Source organism: Callithrix jacchus, chromosome 16 (assembly GCF_049354715.1).
Source record: "Callithrix jacchus isolate 240 chromosome 16, calJac240_pri, whole genome shotgun sequence".
Classification (NCBI taxonomy): Eukaryota; Metazoa; Chordata; class Mammalia; order Primates; family Cebidae; genus Callithrix; species Callithrix jacchus.
Genome location: NC_133517.1, coordinates 250,389 through 278,122, shown reverse-complemented (window position 1 = coordinate 278,122; position 27,734 = coordinate 250,389). Strand labels below are relative to the sequence as shown.

General features: G+C 36.1%; 1 pseudogene across 1 annotated transcript in view; it reads right to left on the bottom strand.

Annotated features, from left to right (window-relative positions):
- Positions 1 to 93: 93 nt before the first annotated feature.
- LOC100397988 (G patch domain-containing protein 2-like) overlaps positions 94 to 27,734 on the bottom strand; it is a 28,176-nt pseudogene continuing 535 nt past the window's right edge. Inside the window, exons 2-8 of the transcript XR_013528221.1 lie at positions 18,118 to 18,336; positions 17,679 to 17,836; positions 17,022 to 17,372; positions 11,100 to 11,161; positions 7,710 to 7,892; positions 7,146 to 7,225; positions 94 to 7,017 (exon numbers count right to left, since the gene is read on the bottom strand). The product of XR_013528221.1 is annotated as a G patch domain-containing protein 2-like (transcript). The remainder of the gene's footprint in view (positions 7,018 to 7,145; positions 7,226 to 7,709; positions 7,893 to 11,099; positions 11,162 to 17,021; positions 17,373 to 17,678; positions 17,837 to 18,117; positions 18,337 to 27,734) is intronic.

Here is a 27,734-nt window from a genome sequence, read left to right as displayed (position 1 = left end):
CCATTCGAGATACAAAGAGTGCCTGTGAGTATTTCAAAAATAATTCACTTTGTAACCAGGCATTTCATAACCAGGAAATGAAGACTGCTTATAGATGAAAATTTATTTATATTTATTAATATTAGCAACATGACAGAAATATGAAAAACTTTCAAATTGTATTAATTTTGGCTTGTCAAAGGAAGAACATGTAATAAACTAAGTTGTAGACATTAATGAATATTATAGATATGTTAATAAGATTAAATTAATAAAAAAATATATATGAAAATATCACATAGAAAAGTGTCTGGCACATAGTAAGCATCATCATGTCTGTTATAATTACTAAATTACTAACATTCACTTTGCAAGGTTCCAGATTTCCAAAGTATCACAAACCCAAATGACAATGACATCTATAAAGTCAAGCCCGTTCAAAGACTAAGCTATCATAGAAGCAAGAAGCAGTATTTTAAATATATGAAAAATAGATGTTGTCAATTTTGGTAACACTGAAATACCAAGATTGAACACCAGTTTATACAATTTTTCCTAAAGGGTTTCTAAGGCTAAATATGGAGAATAAAATGAACATTGAAATACTGCTGACTGAATAAATATACTCTATCTGTACTATTTAAGTTTGTAAATATCTGCTCTTTTAATAAAGCATAATAAAAGAATACCAAAATAAACAGATACCATTTAATAGAACTGAATGAAAAATTATTCAAATCATATTTTAAAATAATTACAGATATTAAATTTCTATGATATAGAATACATGGTTGTAAATGATATCAAAATGGAGAATTTTTTTTTTGAGGAGTCTCACTCTGTCACCCAGGCTGGAGTGCAGTGGCATGATCTCAGCTCACTGCAACCTCCACCACTCAAATTCAAGCGATTCTCCTCCCTCAGCCCCCCGAGTAGCTGGGATTATAGGCACATGTCACCATGCTTGGCTAATGTTTGTATTTTTAGTAGAGATGGGGTTTCACCATGTTGGCCAGGCTGGTCTCAAACTCCTGACCTTAGGTGATCTGTCTGCCTCAGCCTCCCAAAGTGCTGTGATTATAGGTGTTAGCCACCATGTCCTAGACCAAAATAGGGAATTTTTAAATAAAAGAGACAGTATCAAAATGTATTTTGTAAAAGAAATATTTATTATAATTCTATTAAGTTGTACTTTTCTAAGATACAGAATCAATTTATCTCAAAATAAGTTATTTTAAAAAGTGTCAGTTTCTGGCTGGGCATGGTGGCTGACACCTGTAATCCTAGATTATACATGATATATATTTAAAATATAATAACAGTTCAAAAACACATTCTTCTTGTATTCTCCAAAGTACCCCCAAATTCCTTAAGGATATAAACATATATCAGTGCATAGGGCTTAAAATAAAGCATTTTGCTAGTAAATTCCACTTAAAAATTGTTAATTAGTCACGGTCAAATTACAGTTGAGGACATAGGCTGTGTGCATTTTTAAAAATCATTTTAGAGTTGCTTTCCATGATAAAAGTTTTCCTTTCTCTTAGACTATGAAGTTCCCTTATGTAAATCAACTTCATTTTAAATGGCCCTTCTGGCTGAGTGTGGTGGCTCAAACCTGTAATCTCAGCATTTTAGGAGGCTGGGGCCAGTAGATCATCTGAGGTCAGGAGTTTGAGATCACCCTGGCCAACATGGTGAAATCCCATCTCTACTAAAAATACAAAAATTAGTTGGGTGTGGTAGTGGGTGCCTGTAGTCCCAGCTACTGGGGAGGCTGTGGCAAAAGAATCACTTGACCTCGGGAGGCAGAGGTTGCAGTGAGCCAAGATTGTGCCACTACACTCCAGCCTGGGGAACTGAGCAAGATTCTGTCTCAAAAAAAAGAAAAAACAAAATTAAATGGTCCTACTGTTGTAAAAGGCTATAAAGAAGACTAGATATTCCTACTCTAGTTTCCTAAGAAACAATAAAAGTTGAGCAAGACATACAGAGTAAATCATTATGGTATGATTATCATTAACAAAATGCCACTCATATAATCCTGATTTTCTATGACTTCACAGAAAAAAATACACACAATATTCTTTTTCTCCTATAGAATGAAGTGACTCAAGATTCTGAAAAAATGCAAATCATGTGTTCAGGGTTTTTGTACAGTGAATGTAAACAGAATGCCTATTTGTACAGCATGAGCTAATGTCAACATTTGTTTCATATTTTTGAGCTTGATAAACATACATAAATAAGAAGTCAATTAAGTCAGATTCATTTTCTTTGGCAGAGTAACCGTCAATACCAGCACCAATGTATTCTTATTGCAACCATACAGAAAAGTAGACTGAGGTAATTCTAACACTTTTAAATAAATTCCTATAACTCTTACATAAAATTTCCATGTAATATCATGTTGTCATCCAACAATGTATTTTAAGCTGAGTCATTTATTTCCTGATCTTTGAGAAGACTGCAGAATTTGAATGCTAATTTTTAGTAGACCAATGTAACACCTGTTGAAAGACCATTAATTCAAATCAAAAAAGAATTTTAAAAAGCTCTGACCTACAAAAAACACTGACTTTTTAGGATACACAGGAATAGGATATATCTTAGCTAACTGGAATGTGATGCTTACGTAAGGTTACTTGGATGCGCTTTATAGGTACTATATACCAAAACAGATTCTGCCATCATTATTCTGAGAAATATTATTCTGAATTAAGCTTAATGAACAAAATATGGAAATAGAAGAGATTTGGGCTGAATATCCCTTGAAATTAATTATCATTTGCTTCATTCTCCTAAAAGTAGGGAATAAGAGATGCTAGTTAGCTGAGTTTTAACAAATTGGTACTTTACTAGGATAGTAATTCCTCTCAGCATAAAAATCTCAGGACTCTGTTTGCATGCATATGAGCATAATTAATTTTAAAAATCAGGTAGATCAAGTAGATCAGGACCCTAATCTCCTGAACAGTATAGGTTCAGGAATACCTATTAGACCTTCTCCCCGCATCATTTAAGTTATTCATTTGTAGCTATTCATTGTAGAAATAAATAGTTTAAATGATGGGGGGAGAAGGTCTATGCGGTCTGTGATCAGGATAAGAGTTTAGAGAAGTTTCCCAGTTTGCAGTTAAGTTTTAAGATTTAGTGGAGTGGCTGTCGATCTAAAATTTATTTGCAACTATGAGTCACAGATCATATTAAAGACAGAGGCCAGCTCAAATATAAATAAGGTATAAAAGAAACACAAAAGAATGCCATATAAAGTACTTTAAATATTAAATGTAAAGGCAAATTATGTATAAAATATGAACAGGCCAGTTGTGGTTGCTCACACCTGTAATCCCAACACTTAGGGAGGCTGAGGAGGGAGGATCGCTTGAGCCCAGGAGTTTGAGACCAGCTTCAACAACATGGCAAAACCCATCTCTACTAAAAATATAAAAATTAGCCAGACATGTTTGCAAATGGCTGTAGACCCTGCTACTAGGGAGGCCGAAGTAGGAGCATCACTTGAGCTTGGGAGGTCGAGGCTGCAGTGAGCCTTGATTGTGCCACTGCACTCCAGCCTGGGTGACAGAGTGAGACCTGTCTCAAAAAAAAAGAAAAAAGAAAAACCAGAAAAGTTTAAGGTCCAAAATTCTACACTTTGACTCATGATACAAATGTTCTCTAAGTCCCAGCTATAGTGTTTAATATATCTAACAATTGTAACTATCATTTATTTAATATATATTATGCACCAGAGATAGTGCTGGGCCCATATTATGTATACATAATCTCATTTTAAAAACCTGATGACACTTATGCAAAAGTAAGCATTGTCAGTGTTTAAAAAAAGGAAGGAAGGAGGTTCAAAATGTAACTACAACTAAAAAGAAGAACCAGAGTGTGGATTCACAAAGATCTGACTTCAAAATCTATCAATTTTCTACAATACCACTTTGCTCTCTATAAAACTAAATAGAGTCAATCTCCTTCCCATTGTGGATTCCATATTTGCAAATATGCCTACCTGCTAAAATTTATTTGTAACCCCAAAATTAATACTCATCATTTCTGACTTTTGTAGTCATTCAGTGACATGTGCAGAGCAGTGAAAAATGTGACGTGAGTTACCTGATACACATGTGCATTCCGAACTGAGGTTAACGAGGTGACTTTCTTCCTAATTGTGTAAGCTATCATACTGTAAACACGTGTCATTTTTGTGATCTAAATGAGTACCAGATTGTGTTTGTATTTCTGTGATTTTTGTGAGTGATTATTCTGTTTTAAGTAGCCCCAAGAAGAGTGCTGAGAAGTGCTGTCTACTGCTTCTAAGTGCAAGAAGACTGAGATGTGCCTTATAGAGAAAACACTTAATAGATAATCTTTGTTCAGAAATAAGTTACAGTGCTATCGGCCATGAGTTCAATGTTAACATGTCAACAATATATACTAAATGTCTTTAAACACAAACATACACAAGACAAGGTTATCTACTGATCAGCTGGTGAAAATCTTATGACCAAAGGCTCACAGGAACCTAACCCTGTCTTTCCCTTAGGAGCCATGATTCAGTATTCTTGAATTCAGTGTTAACAGCAAAATGGCAAAGAGTGAGAATCAACTGTAATACAATGGAAAATTTTCCCCCCAAAAAATGTTTAGATTGATATTTCAGTAAAAGATTCTCCTTCTGTCATTTCCTTCAAAGATATTACATCATTATAGTTGTGCAGTCATCACTCATTTGCTTAAGAAATATTTTGTTGGCATTCTGTTTAATGGGTTGCAACTCCATGTGTTTGACTTTGCTCAGAAAATTAATCTCTCTTAAAAGCAATCTGGCTTTCCAGTGTGAAAGTCTAAGGCAATTAAATTTCACTTCTTACTACCAGATGTCATGAGTACTGTGTAAAGATGACTGTTTTGTGAGATTATGATTTTTAAAACTAGATATTACAGTTATATGTAATATAAATAACATAAGCAACAACAAAACTTAGCAAAGATAATCAGAGAAATATCAGCAGAAATTGGAACTCTTACCTTTCTTGCCCAAGTCAGAGATTTTATTGAAAAAAAAAAAAAAATTACAGTACTTAAAAATCCAAACAAGGACAATTCAGGGTTGAAAGAAAGAACCCGAAGGAGTCTATTGTCTTCAGTGAAATTTTAAACACAAAAAACGTGTAGACCAGAAAAACAGTTTATGGACTAATGCACTAGTTCCATGATAAACACACATATATAGTATATCTCCATCAAGTAGAAACTTAATCACCTTTTCACAATTTAGAGAGGGAAGGCAGCTTTTAGTATGGTTTAGCCATGTATCATCAATACCATGAAGCTAGCCTATCAGTTGTAATAGCTTCTATAAAATACCACAGTGAGATTGCAATAAGACTAGAAAATGGGCTACAAATCCCAGCTATGCTCAAGCAAGCAGTGAACCAAAAATAAAAATAGGTAAAACTGAACCAAGAACTAGACAGCATTCATCGAGATTCATGATTGATAAGGCAAAGTTCACAGGCTAAGGTTGTAAAGTGACTTATTCAGATCTAAAAGACAATCATACAAAAGAAAACAAAAGCATTTATGTAATTCAGAAAAAACCATGAATTTTCACTCCAAAGACATAGCACAGAAAAGCTTACTTACAATTACCAACACCACACTATTGTACCTTTAAATATGCAAAGGTAAAGAGACTCAAAGTTGCATTTTATCATTTTTAATCTCTCCATATTAGACAAGCAGTCTAACAGGAGATGTCACACATTTCTGCTTCATGCATTTGCTGAAATAGTCCAGATTTTAAAAACTTTAGGTAAAGGCAATGGCAACTTAGAGTTTCTTTTCTAATCATATTTAAGTTAAATGCTGAATTAATTAATCCATACAATAATATAAAATACACATATTAAATCACATTGTTTTTCATTATTGAAGCTTAATAAAAATATCATTTTAATATAACCATTTTGAAGAACTCAAATGGTCTGAACTTATTATAGTGTCTAAATTACACCATCAATAGAAACATTACATTTCCCCCCCACTTGGTGAAAATGAGCTCATGTAAGTATTTCTGACACTCACAGTGACACATATAGTCTGCCATTCTAAAGATGTACAAGTAGCTCTCCCTTTTAAACATGATGATGTGATTCAGAATCACACAGTATTTGTAAAAAATACCAGCTTTCACATGTTTCATTAAGCTCTAAACTAAAATAATAATTTTGATGTGTTTCAGGTATCAGACGAAGTAGATAGTTTAAAAGGTAAATGATTCTACTAGTGCAGACTAGTTATCACTGTGGCTAATTTAGAAAGAGGATGATTTTTGCAGCACAATGAAAACTACACTATAAAATACAATGAGTTTGCAATACAGAGCAGATTACCCAAGTAGAAAGTAAGCTAAACAGAATACAAACTCCAGCAAAGATTATCAACCTTACCTACTACTCATCATAGCCCTTGTTAAAATACCCTGAGTAAAATGCAAATATTTGAAATAACGCTGGTTATATAAGACTTCTCAAAAAATGAACCATAAATGTCAATGCATCATGATTTTTATTTACAACAGTCAGATATGAAAAATTAATTCTTAATCAGTCACAATATAAACATTAAGGAATACCTGTTAGATTGGGAAGTTTTAAATTTCTAGCTTTGTGAGCATTTTGGCAAAGCAAGTATACATAAATAGATTCAATGTAAAAAAAAATCATAAAAGAGAAAAATATATAAAACGTACAGTAGTTTCTATCCACCCTGGGCCAACCTAAATGCCTAGAAAGCCTCCCCAGTCAGGTTCACTTCTGACTAAAAGGAAGAATACCAGTCCTCCAGCAAAAACAGCCCCGTCTTTTCATCAAAGAGGCTCTCACTTCAGTGATTATTCCTCCAGGGAAGAGGACAGGAGCCAGGTTCCCTCGAATGTCATTCACCAGATGTTCAAAACGTCACTAATTTATTAGCATTAGAAGATTTGGTTTATAGGGGAATCTCACTGGTCCAGTTTGTAGCCTACAAAAAAATGGATTATTTTTAAGTATAACATTAGAATATGAATAAAAGATGAGGATGTGGCTTTTTATTCCATAGAAATGAAAACATTTCCAAACATGACAATTACACAAAAAAAGTTTGCCTACCATTGAAGTTGGAGTCCCTCCAGATTTTTTAATATTCTTTGAAGACATTCCATGAAGGCAACTGAGTCTAGCTTGGAAACCTGGAAAATCAAAGTACTCAATTTAGAAGATTCTATGATCGCTGGAGCATAGAAGATGATCTATCAATAGAGAATGAAAGTAAGTTGGTGGTGGTGGTGAATGCCATGAATATTATTGGGGAAAATGCAAAACTCACACTTAAAAAAAATTGAAGCAATGCCTTGCAAAGTACTAATGCAGTCAGCATTTAACTATCCAGTGTTTGAACACTAGAGTAATAAATATCCAGGACCTTTCTTTTGTTCCAATTCACATTCCTATCATTTCAACATTTTCTCCATGAGCCTAGCAAGAAAGCAAGTCAATTTTTCTACTAATTTGGAAGCATGATAAATGTAGTAGCTGTATTAGCGGCCAATATATTTCTTTCCAGCGTCTTGTGTTTACATTCTCTAATTTCCACTCTATCTTATCCTCTTTAAATGAATATTCCTAGATTGACCTTAAACCCATTGTATCTACTCAGGAGCCAGAGCTACTGACCTCTTCTGCTTGAATGCGATATAAGGGGAAAAGAACCAGTTAAGATACTTTCAAAGACAGGATCTGGTAAATTTTTGTCTAGTTCAGTAGGATCTTCCTTTTCCCACCAGGGCACAACTCCAGTGATACCACATGCTCCACCTGATTCCTTTTTGTAGAACCAGTCACTCTGTTCATCATCACCTGTGCAAATACAAGAAACCCCCACCACCAAAGATTCAGTTTTATCATCAAGTTGCACAATTAGTGCTGTTAGGTAGTAAAAAATACAAGATGGCAGTTAAATTTGAAATTAAGATCAATGACTAACTTTTACTATAAATATATAGTATTTGCACTAAATTTTTAGTGTAAGTATGTCTAAGTACTATATGAAAAATATGAGTTCTAAAAAATTGTGTGTTATTTACCTAAAATTTAAATTGGGGATCCTATGTTTTGACAATTGCATATATAATCTATAAGAAAAACTTTTTATTTTATAACACAGCTTCACTTAAGAAATGTTCTCTTAAGACTGTAAGAACTCCATCAACCAAACTCAAAGTATTATGTTTTAGAACCAATTTTAAAACATGAGAAACATTAATTAACTGGTTAATCCTTTGGCAAAATCTATTGGAAAATCCACTTCAGTTACTACCCCTTCCACATTAAGAAAAAACAAACCTTAATCTGCTCCCGGGAATTAAAAAGTATTAAAACTGTGGAACCCTTTCTTTGCAGCCGATATGGGTACATAATTAGCTTCATTTCATGATTTGTATGGCGTGTAAAAGGGGAAACAGTGATGAACAGATGTGAGTAAATGAAATTAATCCAATTAAGCTCATTAAGAAATAGTTTTGAAAAAGTTGATTTTAAATGAAAAGTGACAATACCTTAGAGTTTATGAAAAAACTAAATTGAATAAGTGAGATATTTTTGCCCGGCACTATCCAGTCATTCTGACTTTTTGGAACATACATGAGTGTAACCATGGAACAATAAATGATCAATTGAAAATTCAGTTTGAAATGTGTCACCAGTGAGAATCAGTATTTTGTTTTTTGAAGAAAAAGTAGTTATGAAGAGCTGTATAAAGAGACCAAAATACAAAAGACAGGTGGCTTTTAAAAGAAAGAGAGACAGGCCAGGCATGATGGCTCATGGGTATAATCCCACTGCTTTGAGAGGCCAAAGTGGGAGGATCACTTGAAATCAGGAGTTCCAGATGAACCTGGGTAAGATAGTGAGACCCTGTTTCTACAAAAAGATTAGAAATTAGCCGGGCATGGTGACGTGCACCTGTAGTCCTAGCTACAGGAGTCTGAGGCAGGAAGACCCCTTGAGACTAGCAGTTCGAGGTTACAGTGAGCTATGATCGCACCACGGCACTCCAGCCTGAATGACAGGGTGAGACCTTGTCTTAAAAACAAAAAAGAGAAAAGAAAAGAAAAACAAAAAGAAACAAATAGCATTTTGAAGATGATCTGAGATTCATTAAAGTATCCTCCCCTTGATTATAAAAAGCCACCACTAATTCTGGTTTCTAAGAGAGTCATCACAATTGTCATAAACTTCTTTAGTTTAGAGAAAGATATTTCTGATTTCTAAAATACCTTACAACAATCATATTTAAAGGAAAACTGAAAATACTCTTAAGCTTCAGTTGAAAATAATTTTATGAGAAACAGGTACATTTCAACTAAGACGGAATGGAAAATTAAAGGCATTTCAAAAACTAGAGTCACTAGAGCTTGTTTCTACTGGGAAATTAATTTAAAAATAATTTTTCAAAAACACAATTAACAGCACTTAGAGATCAGGACTTTTAACTGAGCTTTATATTAAAAGTATACAGATCAGGTTTCAGAATGAGAAAAAACCAGTACTCACTTGAAACTGATTACCATATATCTGAATTCCAACATTATTATAGAAAGATAAAATTATTATTTTTGATGTGATACACAACTTTATTCTTCAATAGGGAAACCAAATAGTCACTGAGTAAGAACTTCCTGTGAAGTCAGACAGACCAATTAGAATTCCTGTGTTCTCTAGTATCAGGAAAGTTACTTCAACTCTATTAGTGTCAGTATCTTCATTTTAAAAAAAGTGGGAATCTCAAAGGGATTTTTAAGAATTAATTAAGAACTTAAAGGCAAGAAAGGCGCTTAGCAATGTGAAATATAGTAAGTTTACAATACATGCTAGCATAGCATTCTAAGCCCTTCCATACTTATCCAAGATTGACAGCCTTGTCAAGGTTGTTTTTTTACTTTCTTCATTTCATTTCATTACCAATATCAACATTTATAATACAATCTTGAGTAAAGACCTGTATTTTAATGAGAATTTAAGTACATTATCAAGGTAGTTCACCTTCCCATTTAGCCCGAGCATTTTAACGTATTTCATCAAAGTCTTGACTTTAAATTAAAGTCTATGATCTTTCAAATAGTTATGTACCTATTTTTCTAGGACAAATAGTTCACAAATAGGCAAAAAAGAATGATCACTTCATTTACATTTACTGTGCTGCCAAGAGGATGAGCAGACTAAGGAAAAAAGTGCAGGCAGCAATTACTTTGTCCTTTTTTATAACACCACTAAATAAATTTATAATTTAAAATTTATATTAGTTTTTTTCACTTGTAACTTACTGTCTTCCTCCAATGTGTTCTTAAGGAAGAGAACATTGTGATAGGTATTTGTATGTATTAATTGCATGATTTGTATGGAGTATAAAAGGGGAAACAATCCAGAGCAGATGCGACTAAATGAAATCAATCCTATTAAGGATTAATCCTGTCCCCTTATGAAGGTTTTCTTATTTTTCATAGCTTCAAAATACTGCCATGTTAAACACTGAAGCTTCCAGAAGTTTCAAAGATGGAAAACATATACGATGTAAGACATTTCTGTTTAACAGCATACATTATTGAATTCATAAAAATCATCTAATTACTTACAAACTGGATAGAATGAATAAATGTCACAGCTGAATAAAAATGACAAATGACTTGCAAATCCACCTTTATGAATGCTTAAACAGTTTTAAGTACATTTGGAATTAGGTAGAGAATGAGAACCAGTTTCTTTCAAACTTGCTAAATGAGAGAAAAGCAAAAAGGTACGTAAAGCTTTCTCAACCAAGATAACCCTCCCTTAATATTATTAGCTCCACACACTAGCTTTTGGAGATAATCAATACTTTAGGTCATGAAGACAGGACACCTTCCACAGCATATGGAAAACCAGCTGCAATACTAAATTCTAGTCCACTGAGTAATGGGTGTAAGGTAAACGGATTGCAGTCATCAACTCATAAAATAACCAGTAATAAACACAACTTTAGAATGAAGAAGTTTTTCCAAAGAGAGAAGAAAAATATCATTTCATTACCTTGTCTTCCCTCATCATTGGTAAACAATCCAGCATCAGTGCTGCTGAGACTGCTGGAATCACTGTAATAACGAAAAAGAAAGAAACAGATCAAAAGAACAATTAATCTTTCAGTCGTAAAAAAATTTTTTTTTTTTTTGAGACGGAGTTTTGCTCTTTTTACCCAGGCTGGAGTGCAATGGCGCAATCTCGGCTCACCGCAACCTCCGCCTCCTGGGTTCAGGCAAGCCTCCCGAGTAGCTGGGATTACAGGCACGCGCCACCATGCCCAGCTACTTTTTTGTATTTTTAGTAGAGACGGGGTTTCACCATGTTGACCAGGATGGTCTCGATCTGTTGACCTCGTGATCCACCCACCTCGGCCTCCCAAGTGCTGGGATTACAAGCTTGAGCCACTGCGCCCGGCCTCAGTCGTAAAATTTTAAAGAGACATGGCAGCTCAGAGATGGAACTTAAGCCTGACAAAGATCTGAAAGAAAATAAGATGATTCAGGCCGGGCGCGGTGGCTCACACCTGTAATCCCAGCACTTTGGGAGGCCGAGGCGGGTGGATCACGAGCTCAAGAGATCGAGACCATCCTGGTCAACATGGTGAAACCCCGTCTCTACTAAAAATACAAAAATTTAGCTGGGCCCGGTGGCGCGTGCCTGTAATCCCAGCTACTCCGGAAGCTGAGGCAGGAGAATTGCCTGAACCCAGGAGGCGGAGGTTGCGGTGAGCCGAGATTGAGCCATTGCACTCCAGCCTGGGTAACAAGAGCAAAACTCCGCCTCAAAAAAAAAAAAAAAAAGAAAGAAAGAAAGAAAGAAAATAAGATGATTCTTTTTAATCAAACTGCAAATATCCTGTTTCCATTAACTACAGAGCATATTATTTTTGGCACATAAAACCACAGGAATCTAACGGGACCCTGAGAGTAAGCCAGATGTGACTGAGACGAGGTGCTGAGACAATTGATGCATTTTATTACGTGCTTGCATCAAATGCTCACTGTTCCTTTCTTATGCCATGCAATTCAGCTTGAGCCTGGAACACACTGCTCAATAAAATGGGAACGTTTCAATCAAAAGCAGGCTAAGCCTTTCTTCAGCACATGAAATACAAGGGACTAGGTTGAGATTACTTTCCATAACCACATTTGCAAATATTCTGAAAAAGACATTACTTAAGAATTCACAACAGCTCTATTAGTTTGCAAAGAAAAACAAGTTTAAAACAGTGATAATCCATTATATCGAAGTTAAGGTCACTTTGAAGCAAAAAAAAAAAAAAGAATATTACAAATATTAAGGAAGGAGTGTCCAAAAATAACACAGGTTCTCACTGCTTCCACAGAAGGCCCAGAGTCAAATTTAACATACAAATAAAAGAAACAGCAGATATTTCAATGACATAAACAAACTGCTACTATTAGTTCTAACAGAAGTAATGCTTATACAATTGTCTAGTTTAAAACACCAGGAGAACAAGGTCATATAATGAGAGGCTTAGCTTTTAAAGAAAAATGAGTGATGTTCTTTGAAAATTCTTACGTATTTCATTTTTATTGTAATTCTTAATTTTAACCAATCAGGACATCATCCTTTTTTTTTAATTAAAAGACTTATTCCATTAATATGTAGAACTACATAACCTTATTTTTTAAAAAGGCATCCTAACTTGTTTTAAAGTCTCTAAATTGAGAAGTTTAGGATTAAAATTATAGATGAACTAAATCCACATACATTTTCTGAATATAATTTCAGTTTTTGTTCCATTTTTTAAAAGCTAAATATAAATGAAGAATATAGGAATTTGTTAAGAGGCACATTTTTATAAGGAGTTCTGAATTTAGACCTCTTTCTAGCTTTCTTCCAAATTAGCTGCATGTATGAAGCTCCCTATGGTGAAAAAAATATTTTCTAAGAGCATCACAACCAAATTTTCTTATTTACAAATGTATGTGCTCTTCTCTGCACCATAGTGTGAGATTATTAAAATCACCGCACAATCTTTATCTTGCTGACATTTTGCTGTCTAAACTATTACTGATACTTTCCTTTTTCCTGTGTGCCCCCATTAATACAACTCAAATGAAGGGCCTCATATGCCTCAGGTCACATTTCCTTTTCTGAAACCCTTGAAGCAAATGTATTTAAAATTCTGAATTATTCAAATTTTAGCAAGGTATATTCTAAACTGCCTCAGAGGAGTCTGGGATAGTACTCCATTAACCATATTAATATATTTTTTCAATTAAATGAAAGAAGAACCACTTTAAGTGCAAGTCAAATTAAATCTGGCCACAAATGAATTTGTTTTTCATAGCTTTTCAGAGTTCAGATTTGCAGACAAAGCATTATGAATTGATGTGCTATTTTTTTATGGACCTCGATCTCCTAATCTGAATTCAGATTTACTCTTCTCTAATCTATTCTACATATACCCAGGTTCATCTTTTCAAAATAAAACAAGTTGACTAAAAATAATGTGATATTCTGATATGAAAAAAGGACATTAAAAGCAAAGGAAATTCTAATAAACTATGAACTTTACTTACAAATGTATCAATTTTTGTTTCATTAATTGTGAGAGATGAACTATAGTAATATAGGATATTAACAATAGGGGAAAGTACATTTGGAGTATATGGAAATGTGATATACATGAACTCTCTGAACTATCTTTACCACTTTTCTGTAAATTTACATCTATTCCAAAGAAAGTAGTTGATAAAATATGCACACACACATACACACACATGTACCTTATAGGACAGTCTTCTATTTAAAAATCCAAAATTACTTCCTCAGCACTTGCTGAATTAAATTTAGATTTCAAGACTTTCTATGGACAGGTCTCCATCTAAATTCTTCTCATTCCCATCTCTGGTCCTTTTGTTTATGTTCTTTTCCCAGTGGTATGCCTATCTCTACTCTCTTCCCTCTTCACCTGCCCTGTCTCTTAAAGATATAAGGAAATCAGAATAACCCTCTCCTGCAGTTCTTAGCCCTTAATGATCCTCGTCCCACTTTGAGGTACTCTGGTATATATATATATACAACATGTTTCTGTATTTACATTTCACCTCATTGATATCTAGCAAGTTGCTCCATGTACATTATGTACGTGTTTCTATGTACAATAAATCTGAAAAAAAAACTTCAATAGAAGCAAGGCTTTTTATTTTCAGCAGCTGACAGTCATTATATCCTTTCCTTGGAGATCCACCTTTTTGGAGTGAATTTTCTAACACCACTGTGTTTAGATGAGAATATATTCCATACATGCTGGATGAACAAATATATGTACACTAATACAAATCACTTACCCCGATTTGTTCAATTCCTATATTTTCAGTAGAGTCCTCTTTCTCATTCATCCTCCCAAATACAGTCAACTTCCCATTGATTTGAATTATTAAAATTGGTCTCAAATTCTTATTTCCCGCTGCTATCATAGTCATAATTCATCTCCCACTTAAGCACCAACTGGAGGTCAAAGGTAAACAAAATACAGCTGTAAAGGTCACACTATCTTGGTAAAATGTAAATCAACTTGAGTTTCTTCACTCTTAAAAATTCTTCACTGATCCCATTGACTATGATAAAATCCAAACTATTTGCCATAGCACATAGACCTTTGAAAAATGCTTTTTTGCTGTAATTCTGATCGCATTTTATTTCTTCCCCAAACAGACCACTTTCATTTCACAATTCATGCCTTTGCACAAGCTGTTCATTCCCTACCTATGAATGCCATTTCCCTCTCTTGACTCCTGCAATTCCTGAACAGGTCTTAGTGCTTGCTTTAAAGCAAAGCTCCTCTAGGAAGTCTTCCCTCACTAGTACTTTCCATTCAGCACATTTCATTTTCATTATTTGCTTGTCTGGCTATTCCACACTATGCAGCTCTTGAGGACAGAGGCTCCATTATTACTCCAGACCTTCCAAGGTGCTGGGATTACAGGCATTAGCCACCTTGCCCGGCCTCAAATACTTTTTACCATAAAAAGAAATGAAAAATGGGAGTTTCATCTAATTTCCATTACCAGTTACACGTAATGTAAAAAAGCAGATCAATAAAAGCAGAAAATAAAAAAAGGGGGGGGGGGGTAGAAGCTTGCAAAATCAACTCAAAAAGCAGGTAATCTAATTGTGAATAATCCAGAATTGAGTATGTTATATCTGTTGCCATACACTCTCCCTCCTGATAATTGAACCAGACAATCACTTTCAAGAAAGGTTAAGTGGTCCTAAGTAATAAAACAAATAATACTTATTTTCATATAAAAATGGCAATTTTCTTGCCAGAAAGACACATACCATGTCTTTTCAAAGCCTTCTGGAAACTTTTCTTTTCTTTTTTTTTTGAGATGAAGTCTTGCTCTGTTGCAATGGCACGATCTGGGCTCACTTCAACTCTGCCTCCCAGGTTTAAGTGATTCTCCTGTCTCAACCTCCCCAGTAGCTGGGACTACAGGTGCATACCACCACGCCTGGCTAATTTTTGTATTTTAGTAGAGATGGAGTTTCACCATATTGGTTAGGCTGGTCTCAAACTCCTGACTTCAGGTGATCCACTCGCCTCAGCCTACCAAAGTGCTGGGATTAAAGGTGTGAGCCACCACACTCAGCCAAATTTTTTTAATGTAAGTAATTTTTACTTCTTTAGAAAAATTATATAACTAGCAAACCATGTCAAATATAAGGATAATTCCATAAACTTTTACCAGGTCCCACAAACATTTACAAACAAACAGAAAACAACAAACAAACACAAAATTTAAAGAAAAAAAGATTGATAGCTCACCACAATGCACATGATTACAATGATCCCAGCCCTTGGGAGGCCAAAGCAGGTGGATCACTTGAGGTCAGGAGTTTGAGGTCAGCCTGGCCAACATGGTAAATAAACCCCATCTCTACTAAAACTACAAAAAGATTAGCCAGGCATGGTGGTGCACACTTGTAATCCCAGCTACAAAGGAGGCTGAGGCAGAAGAATCAATTGAACTCAGGAGTTGAGGTTGCAGTGAGCTGAATCACACCACTGCACTCCAGCCTGGGAAACAGAGTGAGTCTCTGTCTCAAAAAAAAATAAAAAGGATCCCAGCCCTACAAATTAGAAATCAAATACCCTTTCCCCCAGACCAGACCATATTTACAGACTGTTTTTTTTTAGTTCATAGTTCAGCATTTGGTTTTGCAGCCCATGCCTAAAAGGATAAAGTGTTAATACATTCTAATTTCTTGCAAGTAGCATCACTTTATCACTTCTGTATAAAAGAAAAATGATCACTTACCTTTTGATGCTGTCAAGACAGTACTTAACAATTATCACTGTAGTATACCTGCTTCCTAGAACAGAGAGATTAGACTAACTACCACAGGATCACTGTTTTTCCATTTTTCTAATGACAAAACCAGGTTTTTGTAGACTATAAATTGGGTTTTACAATTCATAAGTGATTAGAATTCCTAGCAAGCTACAGATTGTTAATAATATCAAGCCACATACATGTTGAAGTGGTATAAACTTTTGATTCTCAAGAATCAGAATAGACTAATGAATTGTGACACTCTAAAAAGCACCAAAAACGAAAGCTCTATAATTAAACATATAAATAATTATATACCCAATTCGGAGTTACAAACGTGCTGTTATTCAAAAGCACATTTTTTCCCCCTGAAAATCCATTTCCTTTTCTCTTTGTAGCTGAAAAGTCATTATAATGCAATCAAAAGATTGTGTAAATCAAATAAGCAATTTTGCTTTATGTTAATGATCATAAATTATAAGGAAATATAACCATAAACAGTAACATCACTATCATTATTTTAATTTATAATTATCTTTAAATAGAATTAATTAAAATATAAAACATTCAACCACAAACACTGGAGATAAATATTTTTATATTTAGAGAATATAAAAGTCACCTTTCACTCATGAGCTCATCTGAAACATTTTGCTCTTCACATTCCATTTTGTCCTTATTGGCCTGGTTCGTTTCCTCACTTTCTAAAACTACTCCTTCATCTTGGATTTTTGGTCCTTGTTTGATTATTTTCAACTTCCTCTTTTTGACTTTGTTCTTGGTAAATTCTTGATACTTGTAAGCTCTATCACTGTCCATGTCCTGATCTCTACAGCCTTCAGGTGGCTGGGTCATTGTCCGTTCGTTAGAGATGTCCTGTGGGAGATCGATTGCCATGCGTTTTACCTTTCTCCTGCGCAGAGTTCTGTTCCTAACATTGTCCAGAGCAAAATCAGACTCGTGCCATAAAGGTTTTTTCCCGGCCGGGCGCGGTGGTTCAAGCCTGTAATCCCAGCACTTTGGGAGGCCGAGGCGGGTGGATCACGAGGTCAAGAGATTGAAACTATCCTGGTCAACATGGTGAAACCCCGTCTCTACCAAAAATACAAAAAATTAGCTGGGCATGGTGGCGCATGCGTGTAATCCCAGCTACTCGGGAGGCTGAGGCAGGAGAATTGCCTGAACCCAGGAGGCGGAGGTTGCAGTGAGCCGAGATCGCGCTATTACACTCCAGCCTGGGTAGCAAGAGCGAAACTCCGTCTCAAAAAAAAAAAAAAGTCTTTTCCCTCGAACATTATTATTTAAGTTTGATGATGGCCTGTGCTTTGCCACTAACATCTGGTCATCAGAGTCACTGTGATCTTTTTTTTTTTATTATTGTGATTCTCTCTATAGTCCTTACTTGGTTCTTTTTTTTTGAGACGGAGTTTCGCTCTTGTTACCCATGCAATGGTGCAATCTCGGCTCACCGCAACCTCCGCCTCCTGGGTTCAGGCAATTCTCCTGCCTCAGCCTCCCGAGTAGCTGGGATTACAGGCATGCGCCACCATGCCCAGCCAATTTTTTGTATCTTTAGTAGGGACGGGGTTTCACCATTTTGACCAGGATGGTCTCGATCTCTTGACCTCGCGATCCACCCGCCTCGGCCTCCCAAAGTGCTGGGATTACAGGCTTGAGCCACCGCGCCCGGCCGCTTGGTTCTTCTAAACTAGAATCATGAGCCTTCACGTAAGCAGTGACCAGTCTTCCATGGCTGATGCACGTATTATGACCTCTGTTTTCTCCCTCTCTTTTTCCTTGCCTGGCGTTTCAGAGGGCAAGAGATACTTCGAGAATGGTCTCCTGTTTCAGCAAATCCACCTCCAGCTTGCTCTGAGCTCTCTTCCAATGCTGAGACAAGGTCGTGAACCAGTTCCTCCATGGTTCTGCTGAAATGCCTTCATTTATTAGAGAAAGAAAAAAGAAAATAGTCAATCTTAACCATAGTAACCTCGTTTTCTACAACAGACAATTCATTCTAAGTTTGGTAAAAATTAATAATGATTGGCCGGGCGCGGTGGCTCAAGCCTGTAATCCCAGCACTTTGGGAGGCCGAGGAGGGTGGATCGCGAGGTCAAGAGATCGAGACCATTCTGGTCAAAATGGTGAAACCCTGTGTCTACTAAAAATATTTAAAAAAAATTAGCTGGGCATGGTGGCCTGTGCCTGTAATCCCAGCTACTCGGGAGGCTGAGGCAGGAGAATCGCCTGAACCCAGGAGGCGGAGGTTGCGGTGAGCCGAGATCGCGCCATTGCACTCCAGCCTGGGAAACAAGAGCGAAACTCTGTCTCAAAAAAAGAAAAAAAAATTAATAATGATTATAAAATGTTTCAAAGCTAATTTTCCTATCCAAGATATTACAGTTTTAAGTATTGATTCATTGTAGGCCTCTTCTTATGTAAGTTCTTTTATTAAAACATAGGAATTACTTCCAAGATAGAATAAGCTTATGAGCAATGAAAGATCCCAGTATTTTCATATTTTTACTGCATAATTATGGAAAAGTTCTGTTTAAATCCCTATCCACTGGTCCCTCCTATCCCTTTTTTAGAGCCAGTTTACCTACAGCAGATAGAGAAAGAACTTTCTCAGTACCTATTAGCCCACTGATCTCTATGTAAAAAAAAGAAACATGAAATCTTTTATTCACCACGCTTACCAGTCACTGCCATCACATAAGAGGCAGTCAGAAAGACGACGGCTAGTTTCAGGATTAGTAATATATGTGAAAAGAAAATTTAACCAACACCATGCATTTATTTAGGCCACACTAATCTCTTAAACCAGTGAAGCAGAAACTACATTCACATTCAAATTGGAGCCTCACTGGTATAAAAGGGCCCATCATTACTTCATTCTGAAGCAATCTCTTAGACTTTCCTTTTTTAAAAGCTTTAAACTATATTACCAGTAAGAATATCCAGTAGTCAGCAAGGATAAGCATCAGCATTCTTTGGGAATTTTTATAAATTATACTTGTCCTTTTAAAACCCAATTCCCAAAGATTTTGAATTAGTTGGTGTGACACACAGCCAGGGTATCTGGTTTTATTTTTTATCATCACAGGTAATTCAGATATGCACCTTTCTTATGAAGGCCACAGGCAATCATTTCTCAAATTGAGATCTAGAGGCACCTAGGGACTGAAACATTCTCAACAGTCACACAGAGCTTCAGGAGTCAGCACACTTTCATGCAAAGGTCCTGGCAGTAAATATTCGAGGCTTTGCAGGCCATTGGGTCTCCCACAACTACTCAACTTGCCACTGTAATGCAGAAATAGCCACAAGCAATACATAAATGAATGGGCATGGCTGTGTCTAATAAAGTTTTATTTATAAAATTAGGTTAAAGCTGGTTATAGTTTGCTGACCTGTGGTCTATATAGTCTCTACAGTCATGTAAAGTCTCCAGCAGTCTATAATTTCAGGCTTTTGCAAGTTCCTTATAACAACTTTCAACTTGTGTCTTTTCGTTTTAATAACCTAAAAACAACACACATTGTGATCCAATGGATTTACCATTTATAATATGATGCATATACACAGCTTCTAACATTTGAGTATTTACTATTTGCCAGGCCCATTTCTAAGTGTTTTATATGGATTACTCCATTTCATTTTCACACAATTTACAAAGACGGATAGAATTCTGTCACAATGTGATGCATCTAAGTAGTGAAGACAGGATTCAAACTCCAGCCAATGTTGACCAAACTACAGCCAAGATCAGCTACACAATTCCAGTAGCCAGTCTGCAGTTTTGTTTGTGATTAATTTAGCACCAGGTAGTACTATTATAATCCTCAAGACAGATTTAATATACATCTATATAAAACCTAAATGACTCATAGTTAGCTATATTGTTTTGAATAAAAAAAAAAGGTAAAAGACCTGAAGGAACACAAGGAACAGGGTAGTACAGCTGAAGAAAGTAAACTGAGCTCAATGAACCAACCTTGCACTGGTTACTAAAATGTACACCATGAACAATTAAGTCACGTGGCATTGTGTTTCGGTTAATGTGAATTTGTATTTTCTAGATTTATCTCCGTGGGCATTCTGAATGTATTTAATAAAAACAAAAAATATAATATATACAGCTTTTTCAAACGTGGTGATTCAAATAACTATTTTAAATAAACTCTGGAGGGCCACTGAGATTTGTTTTTTTCCTTTGTAAGGGTACTAATACAACTCAGGGTTTGTTTGTTTGAGAAGGAATCTCGATCTGTCATCCAGGCTGGAGTGCAATGGCATGATCTCGGCTCACTGCAACTTCTGCCTCCTGGGTTCAAGTGATTCTCCTGCCTCAGCCTCCTGAGTAGCTAGGATTACAGGCACAAGCTACTATGCTCAGCTAATTTTTGTATTTTTTAGTAGAGACAGGGTTTCACCTTGTTAGCCAAGCTGATCTCAAACTCTTGACCTCAAGTGATCCACCCTCCTCAGCCTATCAATGCTGTTTTATAGGGGTTAGCCATCACATCTAGCCCCACAACTCAGGATTTAGAATACTGATTTTGATTAAAAGATATATGTATCACATACAAATTAGCATTAAGCCAAACAAAACAAAGACTCCAAATCTGACTACATTGATAAACCATATGGATCTTTTTTCTATTATGTATATGTTAAAAAATTCCTTTTTCCGGCACTTTGGGAGGCCAAGGCAGGTGGATCGCCTTAGGTTGGGAGTTCAAAACCAGCCTAACCAACATGGAGAAACCCCATCTATAATAAAAACACAAAATTAGCCGGGCATGGTTGCTCATGCCTATTAATCCCGGCTACTGGGAGAAGAAAGGCTTGAACCCAGGAGATGGAGGTTGCAGTGAGCCGAGATTGTTCCACTGCACTCCAGCCTAGGCAACAAGAGCAAAAGTCCAACTCAAAAATGAAAATAAAAATAAAAAATAAATATATACACACACACACACACACACACACACACACACACACACACACACATAGTTTGAAAGACCTATTATCTCTGAATATAATATTTACACCTTAAAAAATTCACCTGAAGCCACTTTAACATGTATTAAAATCAAGATCCTTTCTCTGTATTACCTGGTTCTAGAGTAACTTACACTTTGAAGACAGAGTTTTCTTATCAAAGGGTGAATGACCAGATCAAAACAATAAAAAAATGAAATTAACTTGATGTATGAATATATTACCTAAGTAAAATCAGTTTATTTTGGATATTACAATTTAGTGCTTTACTGTAGCAGAGAAAATTTATAGTACTAACATTAAGTAAAATCAGTTTATTTTGGGTATTACAATTTAGTGCTTTACTGTAGCAGAGAAAATTTATAGTACTAACATTAGAAAAAGGTTAGCACATCTGATTCACTCCATTGAAATCTGATATGCTTCAATTTCTATTACTAAGAAATTTCATTCTTGGCAATATTAGCAGTTATATATGCAAATATTCTCTAGAATCTTATATTAAAACTGTGTCAGCCTTATTTGACTTTTTGCTGCTTCTCTCAAGAGAAAATAAAACATATTTTTAAGCCGGGCATGGTAGCTCACGCCTGTAATCCCAGCACTTTGGGAGGCTGAGGCAGGCAGATCACCTAAAGTCAGGAGTTTGAGACTAGCCTGGCCAACATGGTGAAACCCCATCTCTACTAAAAATACAAAAATTAGTCCAGCATGGTGGTGGGCGCCTGTAATCCCAGCTACTCAGGAGGCTGAGGCAGGAGAATCGCTTGAACCTGGGAGACAGAGGTTGCAGTGAGCCAAGATCACACCATTGCACTCCAGCCTGGGCAAAAAGAGCAAAACTCCATCTCGAAAAACCAAAAGAAAAAAAATCCCATATTTTGAAAAATACAGTAATTAGAAGAATATAATTTATTCCATGATATCACTCAAATATCAATCAACTACATATTACTTTTAAAAGCTTTAAAAGAAAAAACCTATAAAAACACAAAAATATATACATTTAATAAGTCCTACTTGGAGTTTAAATCACCTTTTCCCCTTTCAGTTTCAAATAACTAGACTCTTCTTGAAGTCAATCCCAACCAAAACCCATGTGATAAGCCAGTAATATTATAGTCAGTTAACGTTAAGCTGCTTCACTAACTAATCTCTCACTTAAAACTGGCATCTGCAAGGCACAGCGTCTCACATCTATAATCTCAGCACCGTGGGAGGTCAAGCGGGGAGAAATCACTTGAAACCAGGGGTTCAAGATCAACTTGGCCAACATGGTGAAACCCCATCTCTACTAAAATACAAAAATTAGCCAGGCATGGTGGCAGATGCCTGTAATCCTAGCTGTTGAGGAGGCTGAGGCAGGAGAATCTCTTGAACCCAGGAGGTGGAGGCTGTAGTGAGCCAAGATCATGCCACTGTATTCCTCTTGTCTCCTACTGGCCTCTCAGAAACAAAGTGATCCTAAGAGACCATCACATGACCAATAGCTCTTTTATTTCCTTTGCCTTGGCAGTTTACACTGATGCATCAGAAAACCAATGTATTAAAACACTTTATCCTAAAGATAGTTTCTTAAATAAGACTTTCCTATTAAAGGGGAAACCTGGAAATATAGAACTTTTTCACCATGTTGGCCAGGATGGTCTCAATCTCTCTCTCTTTTTTTTTTTGAGACAGCGTTTCGCTGTTGTTACCCAGACTGGAGTTCAATGGCACGATCTCGGCTCACCGCAACCTCCGCCTCCTGGGTTCAAGCAATTCTCCTGCCTCAGCCTCCTGAGTAGCTGGGACTACAGGCATGCACCACCATGCCCAGCAAAGTTTTGTATTTTTAGTAGAGATGGGGTTTCACCTTGCTGACCAGGATGGTCTGGATCTCTTGACCTTGTGATCCACCCGCCTAGGCCTCCCAAAGTGCTGGGATTATAGGTGTGAGCCACCGCCCCAGCCTATCCTTGGGTTTCTTATCAGTAGGCTCTAATCAATTCAGAAAAAGCCTTCCTAAAAGGATGAGAGTGGGTCCTTAATGTTCAAGAGAAGTTATTTCATCTTTCAACAACCTCTACCCACAAATAAGAGAAACTGGTCACCAAAAGATCTCAAATTATTCTGCCTTTAAGGCATAACCATACTGGGAATCTTAAAGGTATTATAGTTAAAGACCTTCAATCTTTCTGAGGTCATGAAGCATTCTGAATGTTGGGAAAAGGAAGGATAGCAGACATTAATAAATTGCTGAATATAATTTCAGTAAATTCATGGACTCCTTGAAGACTCTGTGGAGCTAAAGAAAAATTTTAAATCCCAAATTTAAAAAATAAAAAAAATTAACGCTGGCTGGGCGTGGTGGCTTATGCCTGTAATCCCAGCACGGGTGTTGGGAGGCTGAGGAGGACAGATCATGAGGTCAGAAGTTTGAGACCAGCTTGACCAACATGGTGAAATCCCATCTCAAGAAAAATTAGCCAGGCATGGTGGTATGAGCCTGTAATCCCAGCAATTTGGGAGGCTGAGGCAAGAGAATCGCTTGTTCCCAGGAGGCAGAGGTTGCAGTGAGCAGAGATCATGCCACTGCACTCCAGACAGAGGGAGACTTCGTCTCAAAAAATATATATATATATAATAATAATGCTGTGAATATGACCTATTTCCACCTTAAACATAAACATATGTAAATTTAAAAAGATTAAATAAACCTTCCCAGTTAAAAGTGGAAAGGAAGCAAAGCTCCACTGACTTGTATTCAATTGCAGATGCTGCCCACAGCTTCTACTTTGTCACCTTTGACACCCTAGGAACTTTCAGGAAACTTTCTTTCCTCTTTACCATGGTTTGCTCAAAATCAAACCATGATTGGCTTTAAGAAAAAGAAAGTCGGCGGGGCGCGGTGGTTCACGCCTATAATCCCAGCACTTTGGGAGGCCGAGGCGGGTGGATCACAAGGTCAAGAGATCGAGACCATCCTGGTCAACATGGTGAAACCCCGTCTCTACTAAAAATACAAAAATTAGCTGGGCATGGTGGCGCGCGCCTGTAGTCCCAGCTACTCAGGAGGCTGAGGCAGGAGAATTGCTTGAACCCAGGAGGCGGAGGTTGCCGTGAGCCGAGATTGCGCCATTGCACTCCAGTCTGGGTAACAACAACAGCGAAATTGCGCCTCAAAAAAACAACAACAAAAAAAGGAAGTCTAACCCTTGTTTTCAAATTAGTGATTTAATAAGGCAAGGTCATTTATTATTTAAATCTGAAGACCATGCTTCCAATTTTTGTTACTTCACTTAATGACTTCATGAGTCATTCAAACTTTTCCTTGCATTCTAATTACTTTCAAAATGGAAACTGAATAAAAAACTGCCTACATGAAATAAAGTCAGTTTAAAGTAAACAAAACAAAAAATTAAGAATTTAATAAATAACTCCTTCTAGCTCTTGTCAATATATATATATTTATATTCAAATGTATTAGGCACATAGCAGAAAGAAAATTGTTTACATTTTCTTTCTACAATTGTTTACAAATTTGTTACAATTTTGAGTCTTATTGTTTACATTAATACATTGTAACTATTTAATAAAAATTTAGTTAATATAATAACCTCAATTTCTATAACAGGAATGAGAATGAAGACAATATTAATTACAAGCCACATACTGCTTGACACATAAGAGATTTTAAAAAATAATCTTCCAGATGACCAAACCAATGAATGACTAAATATGACTGAACAAATAACAAAAGAAAAACATTATGACTAAAACTTTTAGACAATCCATATTCCAAATTTTCTGCTACTTTAACAAGCCAGACACTCTAGGTTTTTAGCTAAGTAAATGTGAAGCTAAGGAAAAATTATCAAAGACAATGTAAAGGTTTCCAGCTTGACATCAGACATAAGTATGGATGCTAAGAAGCTATACCAAAATGAATGAATTACTTGAACAAAATCATACTGGTGATTCCTTTGAATCTTAATTGTTGAAATTGTTGAACCCTGCCAGTATTCAACTAAGTCCAAAACAAACTCCAAAACACAAGGAAGTTAAAAAAAAAAAAAAAAAGCACACCTTTCACTATTTTTCAGATTTCAATAAAATCAAAATACCAAATAGAAATGAAAATACAGAAACAGAACTCCAGAGTCAATATAGTTTATTTTAACAGCTGTTTTTTAAAAGCAATGCCACATAACAAAGTTAAAAAAACCAGAATACCATAGTTGAGTAAAGAAATTACCTATGTTTACCCACTTGCTGCCTAGAAATGGAAAGAGCAACCTCCAAATTGGAGAAGTTGAAAAAGTCAAGATGAGCTGGGCATGGGGGTGCACGCCTTTAATCCTAGCACTTTGGGAGGCCAAGGCAGGCAGATCACGAGGTCAAGAGACCGAGATCATCCTGGCCAACATGGTGAAACCCTGTCTCTACTAAAAATACAAAAATTAGCGGGGTGTCGTGGCACATGCCTGTAGTCCCAGCTACTCAGGAGGCTGAGGCAGGAGAATCCCTTGAACCCCGGAGGTGTATGCTGCAGTGATCCTAGACAGCACCACTGCACTCCAGCCTGGTAACAGAGTGAGACTCTCTCTCAGAAAAAAAAAAAAAGAAATGAAAAAGAAAAGAGAAAGTCAAGATGGGAGCTACATAAGTTAGAAATTCCAGACTGGTTAATAAATATGGGCATATAACTGCTAGTTTACATATTGTATCTCATTCAGAGACACAGGCAGTATACAAAAGTGTTTTAAGAATTTTGGGGGAGAGGGGTATATTGGAATCATTCTGCAAATATGATACACTTAGGCCAGTTACTTAAACCATCTTTGCTTCTGTGTCACCTTATCTAAGAAACAAAGAATGATACACCTACCTCAAAAGTTTACATGAGATGACACATGCATGTAAAACCTGGCACCTAGTTAACTGCTTAGTAGTTGTATTCCCAGTGGGACTGGAATTTATTACTGGGATTAAACATATATGTTGTATAGTAAATAGCTGTTCAATTAATGAAAAAGAAAATTCCATTAAGGAATTTGGAATGACTGTATAGTCATACAGGCGGACTAAAAAATAAAGTTCCAGTTTTTTGGAACATGTTCATTGTGCCAAAATAGGAATGACTTTAAGAATTTCATTCAAAAATACTAAGTGCTACCACTTTGTTATACTCTGGTGCCGTAAGAAATGGTTGTATGACAAGAGAGCCTTTAAAAGAGAATTGAAAGAGGTTTCTCTCAGTACCTAACCACGATTTGGAAGGCAGAAGAAGTTGAGAGAATCAGTCCTTTTCTGATGCAGTCACCTATCCTACAAATCAAGAGTACCCTAGGAAGAGCAGACCAATCTACAGATGACATTTTATCTCCCTGATTTACAAAGATAGTGAATGGTGAAACATTAAGAAAGGTATCCTTGAGAGGGAACCGTGGGATGATGGGCAAGTCCATTATCTCGTTTTGTGTGGTGGTTATATAAGTATATACAATTGCCAAAACTAATACAATTAAGCACTTAAGAATTATGCAGTTCATTCTATGCTAGTTACATCATTAAAAATTGGTTCATTTAAAAAGTGCTCCCTACTTTTCTCACTAGAAAATGGGATCATTTAAAAAGAGTAAAATCAAATCTATATTCATTATAAACTTAACTACAGGACGATCTGCCCTAACTAAAAATATTTTGGATAACTTTTCAATGATAGGTGATGTAAAATAATTCTTTGAGATCACAGACTATTAGAATTCCTCATGTTCTAATTTTTGCAGAATCTAGGAATGAACATGCACTGTTTAGCCACATTTCTTTCACTTATTGGTCAAAACTTTATGTTTAAGGTTTTTAGTAGGAAATTGATTGCTTGTTTCACTGGTTGTCTTGTGTTGCGTTTGGAAGAAAAGGGCTTGGGAGAAAAGAGGACAGATATTACAGTATTCAACTAGAAATCCCAAAACCAGGATCCTAGCCCTAGGATTAAAATGTACAGGGCAACTGTGGACAAGACACTTGGATATTCTGTGCTTTTGATATTCTGGTATCACAGGGCTGTCATAAGATAAAGTGTATTAATTGGTGAAAATATCTTTTAAAGTCAAAGCAATATATTATTCTAACGTGGCATTGGTGACATGATACCATAGACATAGTCAAGCCCCAAACTTAATCCTAACGGTTGTAAAATCAGTTCCTGGAACACCCCCATACACATCTCATTTGAACTTAGAATGTTCAAGAGGGTGGAAGTAGTTTCCCCCCCCTCCAAAAAAGGGGGTGAGAGAGTGATGTGTTTTCCATTATTGAACTTATCTTCCAAGAGACTTAGTATAAA